We start from the raw sequence: 8,851 nt of genomic DNA, 5'->3' as shown, positions 1-8,851 counted from the left end.
GAAATATAATAGTTTGGGCACATTCACAAGTAACAAGTTATTTGCTCTAGTTGCAATTATCATAATCTAAATAAAATATGAGTATTTATTAGCAGATAAATAGGACAGGAAACCATATCATCAACAGAATTATAAACTTATAATTTTTATATATATGTGAAGATTTTTCCAGAATAATGTATAAAGATAGATTCTTGATTTAAAAAGCCCTAAAACACATATAAATGCTTTGTGAATTTTAAAAATTATTTTATCTAGAAATCCTCCTATTATATATATCAGATCTTTTTAATTGCTCGCACCTCTAGCCCAAGCCCAGAGTCGGGCCTGAAAGTCAGTTTCATAGCTTGTTGTGAAATGAGATGTTAGGCCCAATAATATATTTATAAGATCAAGATGATTAGATAATAGTGAAATTAATCAAATATAATTTCAATGGTACGACACAACAATCAATTAAAATCTGGACCACTATAGTCTAGCTCTCATGAGAGTCACATTTTGGCACATATTACTATTAAAAGTGCCAACCTATGTTGGGTGAAATTAAATGTATGGAAGTTTGAGTGAAAGTGCCTTTTCTTAAAGAGATTGACTCAAAACTTTTGCAATTTGAACTATACTCCACCAGGCCCGTCCCTTGGCCCGTGCGGCCTGTGCGACCGCACATGGCCCCCAATTTTCAGGGGCCTCTGAAATATTTCAACCCATATACATGTATTCCTATTTTTTCAGCCCAACAAAGCTATTTCTCTTGTATAGCAACGCCCAGACCTTTTTCTAGCACCGTGACTCCAATTCTGATCGGTTTCTTTTCCCGATCGTAGACCTGGGAGCCGCCTGTTCGTGTTCGGTGTTCCTCATCGACAAACGCCGCAACAGGGACCAGCTCACCAGAGCCATCGTTGATTGCTTCTGCAGCGCCTGCCATCGTCGGCCATTGCAATTTGTCTTTTTTTCTATAGTATATTTCTTTAAAATGCATTGTCTTTTTTTCTATAGTATATTTCTTTAAAATGCATTGTCTTTTTTTCTATAGTGGTAGGCCTCATTTTAGATTTTTGCACAGGACATCTGATTTTGTCGGGACGGCCCTGTACTCCACTAATATTAAACGTACCAAAATGATAAAAATGACTCTACTACTATGGAACGGAGGAAGGAAGTAACTCATTTTCTAAAAGAAATACTTGAATCATTTTTGTTTTCTAAATTACTCCTATTTTATTAATTTTGCTTGAAAAATTGTAAGTATTGTTCAACATCAAAGCTACTGTTCAAACTTATTGTTGGTTTAATAATATTGAAATGTGCATAGTAGTGTAGAAGCATGTGAAGTATGAAGAGAATTTTATAATTGTAGTGGCAGCTTGCAAGTTTGAATGGATCCAATGGAGGTGCAATTCAGTCAAAACATTGGGAATCCAACAAAATTATCATTATTTTTGTTTTTATCTACCTATGTGTTTCGGTGTAAAATATGATACTTTGTGGTACATACATAAGTGTACTAACTAAATTAATCAGTACAAGGTAAGATTAATCACAGAGCAGAGGAGAAGGCTTGGAAGTTAGTGTCTTAGGTATTTCTGTTATCAAAATCAATTCATTTAACTTAAAACTACATTAATTTTGGATTGTTGCGTTGGAATAACTCAAAAAGTATGCTACTAAATAATATTTCTATATAAAAGCAGGACTCACATTTTATTTTTTTTCACCAACTTTCGTTTACCTTTCTTAAAACTCGTGCCAAATTTAAATGAGACTCTTAAAGTGGGACGGATGGAGTATAAATCATTGTTGGAAATGTGAGTAATTACTACTATTAAATTGATTGAAAAGTTTAACGTGTGAATATTGACCTTTACCCTATAACAAAATTAGTCTTAAATTATTTATTGCTAATTTAAACTCTGATAATACAAGATCAATGATTCAATTTATCCTCAAATAACCAAATTACAATCCGCATAACATAATATATTATAAAATAAAGTAATCAATTTATTTCACGGAAAACAAGTTACATCATTTCCCACGAAAACATGTTTCCTTACTAACAATGATTATTTCTTTTCAAGTTCCCATAGATGGACCTCAAATTAACTAAACTAGACTAAAATTAAAAATATCAATAAACGAAAATTGAAAATTAGAATAATACATTTTTCCTTCATCTGAGAATTTGCAAGAATGAACTCTTTTCAAGTCCATTTATTATACCCAAATACTCTCTGCCACAACAATTATGACCCGTTTGCGTTTTCGAGTCACCGAACAAAAATAATTCATTTCAAACAAATTATCTAATTTTATATGTTGTCAATTGCAAATTAAAATTCATATTATCATTATTTAACATATTTTTATGTGCATATCAAAACTCATAATAATTATTATTATTATTATTATTATTATTATTATTATACTCACTCCGTCCTAAGATAAGTGAACACAAGCTTTTTGGCACGGGATTTAAAGAAATGTGGTTTGTTAGTAAAGTAGAAAGTGAATAAAGTAAGAGAGTTAATAAAGTAGAGAGAAAAAGTAAAAGAAAGAATAAAAAAAAGAAATGACTCACTTATCTTGGGACGTCCCAAAAAGGATTGTGAGTCGTTTATCTTGGGACGGGGGAGTAATAAAATGAAAGTGATATAGAAATCCAGCCAAAGATGTTGACTGACACAGAATTCCATTTGTTTTCTCTGCTGCAGTGCTAAACCACTTTCCTAATTATTAATTAATCATCTTTACCCCTTTTTCATTTCTCTTAAATAAAATTAATTTTTGCAGGAAGTGTGTGGTGATCCACTTTTATTGGGAGTATCAGTTTTATAAAATAAAATTATTTTTGAAGCAACTTTAAGAGGTCGTTTTGGACAAGTTCTGCAAAGAGGAAATAATGTGACTTTTTACTAATTTAGATCTCTAAAAGCAATATGTGGGCTTCATGCATGTAACGACAGAATAGTGAAAAATTCATGGAGGAATATTGCTATTTGATAGAAAAATAGAATAGTAGTACCAATTAAAAGGTAAAAAGTGTGTTTATGAATAAAAGTGTTTTCTTCCACAAGCGAACCTTAAATCAGAATCAAATTTTAGCATTCACGTGTCACATCAATTTTTCAAGACTAAATTTTAAATACTCATAATTCATATGCCACAAAGTTCATGAAATTTGAAATTACAAATAAAATAGTAGAATATAAATAAATAGGTTTTTTAAAATTTCAAAACATATTCTCCTATGATATGGATATCCCTAAAAATTTGAAATTACAAATAAAATAGTAGAATCAAATTGTAGGGATATCCCTAAAATAATATGGCACACATCTTGTTCTTGATGAAGCTTAAATTTGGGCCAACTTAATTAGTGGCCATTTGCTTGAGTAAACTATTCCATGATCAAAACATATTCTCCTATATATGATAAATTCATATTAATATTATAAAACGAATCCATGATTCGTAATTTATAGTTTTAAATGCAAGTTCAAGTCTTTATTCACATATTAGACTACAAAATGATTAGAATAAAAGTTAGCAAATAGATTCGGTAAAAAGATTAAAGGAAAATGTAAAAAGTAAAGCTGATGAAGTAACTTTTCATATCCCATGACGTGTTATAAATTCTAGTACTACATGAAATGATATGACAATCCACTTAATATTTTGAACTTATTTTTACTTTTTCATGCACACTCATAAGAATGAGTACAAATCAAATCCTATCATCAATAAACACATTAACTATTAACCTGATTTCAACTTATTTAGAATTTTTATCTGACAACCCATGTTCATAAACCTTTTATTTGAGTCATTATTATCTTTCGTCTTGATTGTTTGAGTCATTGTTTCCTACTTGCCTTATTATCTTCAGTAGATTGATGTTTTTATGTTTTGTTTCGAATTTTGTATTGTTGGTGTCATTTTTGTTTTTGGTTTTAACTTGTACTTTTAGCTTGAGCGATAAACTATGCGTGTGTAGGGATGTCAATGTAACCCGAACTCACGGGCCGGCCTGAATAACCCGATAAAAATACAGGGTTATGGTTGTAATTTCGCAGCCCGAATTTAAAATCGGCCATTCTGGCTGACCTGTTCGGGTTGTCGGGTTAGGCGAGCTGACCCGTTCGGGTTACGGGTCGGCCCGTCAGGTTGAAGGCTTCTGCACAGCGAGCAGTTTTTGTAACGGTCATAACTTTCTCTACAAAGCTCCGATTGAGGCGTGCAATATATCCACGTGAAGCTCTTTCGAAGACGAAGAGAATGATATGTATTAGAGGTTTATCAGACTTCAAAATCGCAAGAAACATTGACTCAAACAAGGTTGTTGCACATCCACATATTTTATGTACATTTTCTAATCCATTTTCTATCATTTCTCAATAAACATGTAAACATACCAAAATATATAAATATAATCAAAATCATCCAAGACAACTCTCTGTCACGACCGCCCTTACTAAGGATAGTGAAGACGGGGAAAACGTGACGAGGGGAGGGACTAAGGAGCGGGGAAGAAAAGGGGGACGCAATGAAAGACAACAATAAAGGACGAGATTGAATATAAAAACCCAATTAACTTCAAAAAGAAATATTTTGGTCTATCGAATAGTTAAACAACGGATTAATGTCTCAAGGTAAATAAGGTCATAACGTAGTGTGGGGAAATATGAAAGACTTTATCAAGAACGTTTCGAAACAAGGCAGCGGAAATACAAGTATCAAAGAAGAGTCATAGGATGACGCCCATGTATGAAGACACGACGCATCCGGGAATTCCTAAAGCTCACCCAACATCCATCGCAGCATCCCGCTCAACCTGCAAAATTTTAAAAAGAAATGCAGGGCTGAGTACTTGTTGTACTCAATGGGCTCATGCCGAAAACATTTTATAACAGTTAAGTCATCCATACCAGTGAACTCGAGTTTTACATATAGTTAAGAAATATCATCGAGAACACAAAAACATTTTCATAGTCTGGCCAGACAAAACAATCTCCCCACTTTCTCATCAATCCATCAATCACAATCGTCATATCACAGTGCGACGAAAGTGTGGCCACACTATTCGCCCACGAGACCGGCCGACTAGCAAGGACGGCTCACGATCCCACCAGTGTACACAACCTGATAGGATTTACGGCCCTACTCAGACCCGAATTCATTTCACAACACAGCCATATAGCCTAACGGAGCAAGCTCAGACGAACTAGACATCAGGCAACAATCTCACAAACAAAATAATGTGGCATGACATAACAAGTTAAACCACCCTTGTAACACCACATCGTATTTTCGGAAAATAAAGAGATTTGAAAAGAAAGCCCACCTCGATTGCTTACAAACACGGTTCACAACTTTATTGAAATCCGTGCTCTTCGTACCCACGTACGCACAACAACCCTTATCAACATCATAACCACATAATACAACACAATCAGCCTTCCATCATTACAATTTATCATGCATGTCCTATCGTTCCTTTCATAATTTTCTTAAATTACACATCACAAACGTTCACCAACATAAGGAAACACCCCATAGTATACCTCAACGTATAACACATAACCACGCCATAAGATACGTTCCTTAATCACACATGTATCATTTATTCACTCAAAACTTGACAACAAGTATTATTTTAACATGACAGGAATCTGGCAGAACTGCGCAGTCGTTTTGTAAAAATCATTAAAAATCCATCCGACCTCCGTTGGGGCTAAAATTTTACCACAATACAGTAGAAACATCAAAGATTATGCAATTAAAATTTCACATCAAAATCACATCTTTAGGTCGGTCAAATAAAAAACGAAACTCACTAGACGAGAATACAATTTCTGACAGAACTGCGCAGTTAACTTTAAAAATTCATTTAAAATTCATCTTTCATCAAAAGAGGCTGAAATTATACACAACACAGAAGACATCTCAAATTTTTCTCAGTTAAAAATTCGTGCCAAACTATGATCGTTTGGTTGGTCAAACACGCGTCGGAATCTACTGTCCGAACACCACAGTTTTCATGCTTCACAAATTCGAATTAGGGTTTATCTATCATTCATCCAAACACATATATTCATGCTTCCAACACATAATCATGCTTTAAAAAGATCTCACCACCATGTTCTCATATATTCACATATCATTCACCAACGAATCATCCACAAGTTCATTCATCCACATCAATAAACGCATACACATATATTTCTCATGTAACCCTCAATCCCAACCGATTAACTTTGAGATCTATGATCTCTACACTCACTATATGCATGAGACGTTCAAAATTTATGGATTCAATGATAAGAATGAGAAGGGTGATTCAAAGTATACCTTTCTCTTGAAAAACAATCGATAGAAACGACGAGTGGTTCGATTCCTCAACGAATCTTGAGTTTCAAACTCCAAATCGAAGCAAGAATGAAGAATTGATTTGGATCACTTGAGAGAGATGGGAGGGGAGGAGAAAAACGTGTGGGGGAGGAGAGGAAGAGTGGGAGGAGTGTGAATGAGGGATTAGGGTTAGGGTTTTCTATTTATATTCAAGGATTTATTCCCCCACTTAAATAAAACAATAAAAATTTATGGAAGAAAAATAGGGAAAGTAGGCGTGGATTTTAGAGAGAAAAAAAGGGGTTGTGGGATTTTTGACTAATTAAATGGAGATATGGTTCAAATCAAATTTATTTGGAGAGAAAGAATCCCACAAAATAGGAACAAAATATTAATCCCTTTAGAAAATAGGGAGGGGTCGAAATTTTGAGGATTATTTCCACAAGGAAATAATTTTAATCCTAATTTAAATAGGATAAGAAAAGATTTGGCAAGGTATGGTAGGATTTAATTTGGATAAATATCTCAAAACAATTAATTAAATCCAAGAAAGAGAATATTTCTTCCAATAAATAGAAAGGGCCGAAAATTTCAAATAAAATTGCTAGAATGATTATGCATTATCCCATTTAATTTAATTCACACACTAGAAGGTTAATCACATTAACTCACATAACTCACAACCACTAATTTCACATAATTAACTCAAACACATAGAGACTCAATTTCCACAAAAGAAATTCTCATTCAACATCCACATTAATTAAAATAAAATAAGCCATCAAATAAAAAAATTAATAATAAAAAAAGCCACAATTTTCCGGGGTGCTACACCCTCTAAAACCATGCAAAATCCAAATACGTCAACCGACTATATAAGATCACGAAAAAAATCACTATGTGGTTCATGGATTCATAAATACTCGTATATAAAAGCTTTCTTTTAGTATATTTCTAATATAATAGTGCAAAGTGTTTTGACGCCGCTTCGTCATTGAATTATGCGTACCTTGATGATTCTTAAAACAAAGATAAATTATTATTTGGCTTATTTACAGTCGGAATAAATTAAATTTGACCAATCATAATTCAAGAAAACTTAGAGTTACTCCAATTAGCTAGCATTTTGATAATTCACTCTTTAACAATTCAAAATATTTTTGTTACATCTACGATGCACCTCTCACGTTATAAAAATTTTATTTAATTTTCTACGAATTGATTTATGTTTGAATTTTGAAACAAAGTGTTGATTTATGTTTTAAATACATAAACATAAACATACTATTGATAGATATTTTGTAAATAATTATGTAATGAATAAGTTATATTTAAATTTAAATAACTTAATCTTTTTTAAAAATATTAAAGAAAATTAAAAATATGTATTTCATTGTTGAATGATTAATTAAAAATATGTATATAATTAACGTATTATTTTTTTGAAAATATTAAAAGCATTAAAAATACGCATTGGCCCGAATAACCCAGTGGGTTAGCCGAAAACCCGAAGGGTTAGGGTTAGGGTCAAACTTTTATAACCCGAAAAAATCATAACCCGAATAGCCCGACAACCCGAACGAGTTGGCCCGATTGACATCTCTATGTGTGTGAGAGATGGTGGGAAATAGATGGTTGGGGTTTGACTGACAATTGCTGGTTAGAAAGAAAGTTTGTGAATTGTGACCCACCTATATAGTTGCACTTTTATGCTCTACTCATATAATACATGACTTTAATCCAAATGTGAAACTATTTTCCATAAAGTTATATTATATGTGGATATAGACTCTTCATAAAATGAAGTTGTGTGGGGATATAATCATAAATTATAGATATATACACATATATGGCATGGGGTTAATAACATGTCTAAGTACATTGTATCTAAATTAATCATTTGATGAGGTTGTTACAGATTTAGGGATTAATCTACATATAATTTAAGTACAATGTTGACTGCATTAATTTAATCAAATTCATTAGGATTGGTCGTCGGATTCTAATGATATAATACTGACAAAAATTAAGTGATTAAAATAAGTTTAGTTTTTCCCCTTTGAAAATTTTTACAAGTTAATTAAAGATGAAAAGTCTTTGATTAACATTAAGATATATTGGATCTTGCGTTATACAGTTGTCTGTGATATTGTAAAAATGTAATTGAGATAATTAATGTTGTTCTTGTTTTCTTGAGCAGTGAACTGATCCCATCTTCGAATTCTATCAATATTTATTATCGCAATAAACTACTAGTATTATACTAATGCCTATAAATTGGAAATATAATACAAATAAAGTAGACAAACTGATTTTTTCATAAAAAAATATACTACTTGATAATGAGCATAGATTATATATAGAACAAATATTTGTACAAGTCTTAAAACTTTATGATACTCTTATTCGAGTGATATTTAAAATTGGGTCCTTATTTCCAATAAATTGAAAATTGCATTATAAGTCGAATGGCTGGGAAAAATAAAAATCACATTAC

This window comes from Salvia splendens, chromosome 12 (assembly GCF_004379255.2).
Source record: "Salvia splendens isolate huo1 chromosome 12, SspV2, whole genome shotgun sequence".
Taxonomy (NCBI): Eukaryota; Viridiplantae; Streptophyta; class Magnoliopsida; order Lamiales; family Lamiaceae; genus Salvia; species Salvia splendens.
The sequence above is the reverse complement of the archived record's forward strand: the minus strand, read 5'-3'. Positions refer to the sequence as shown.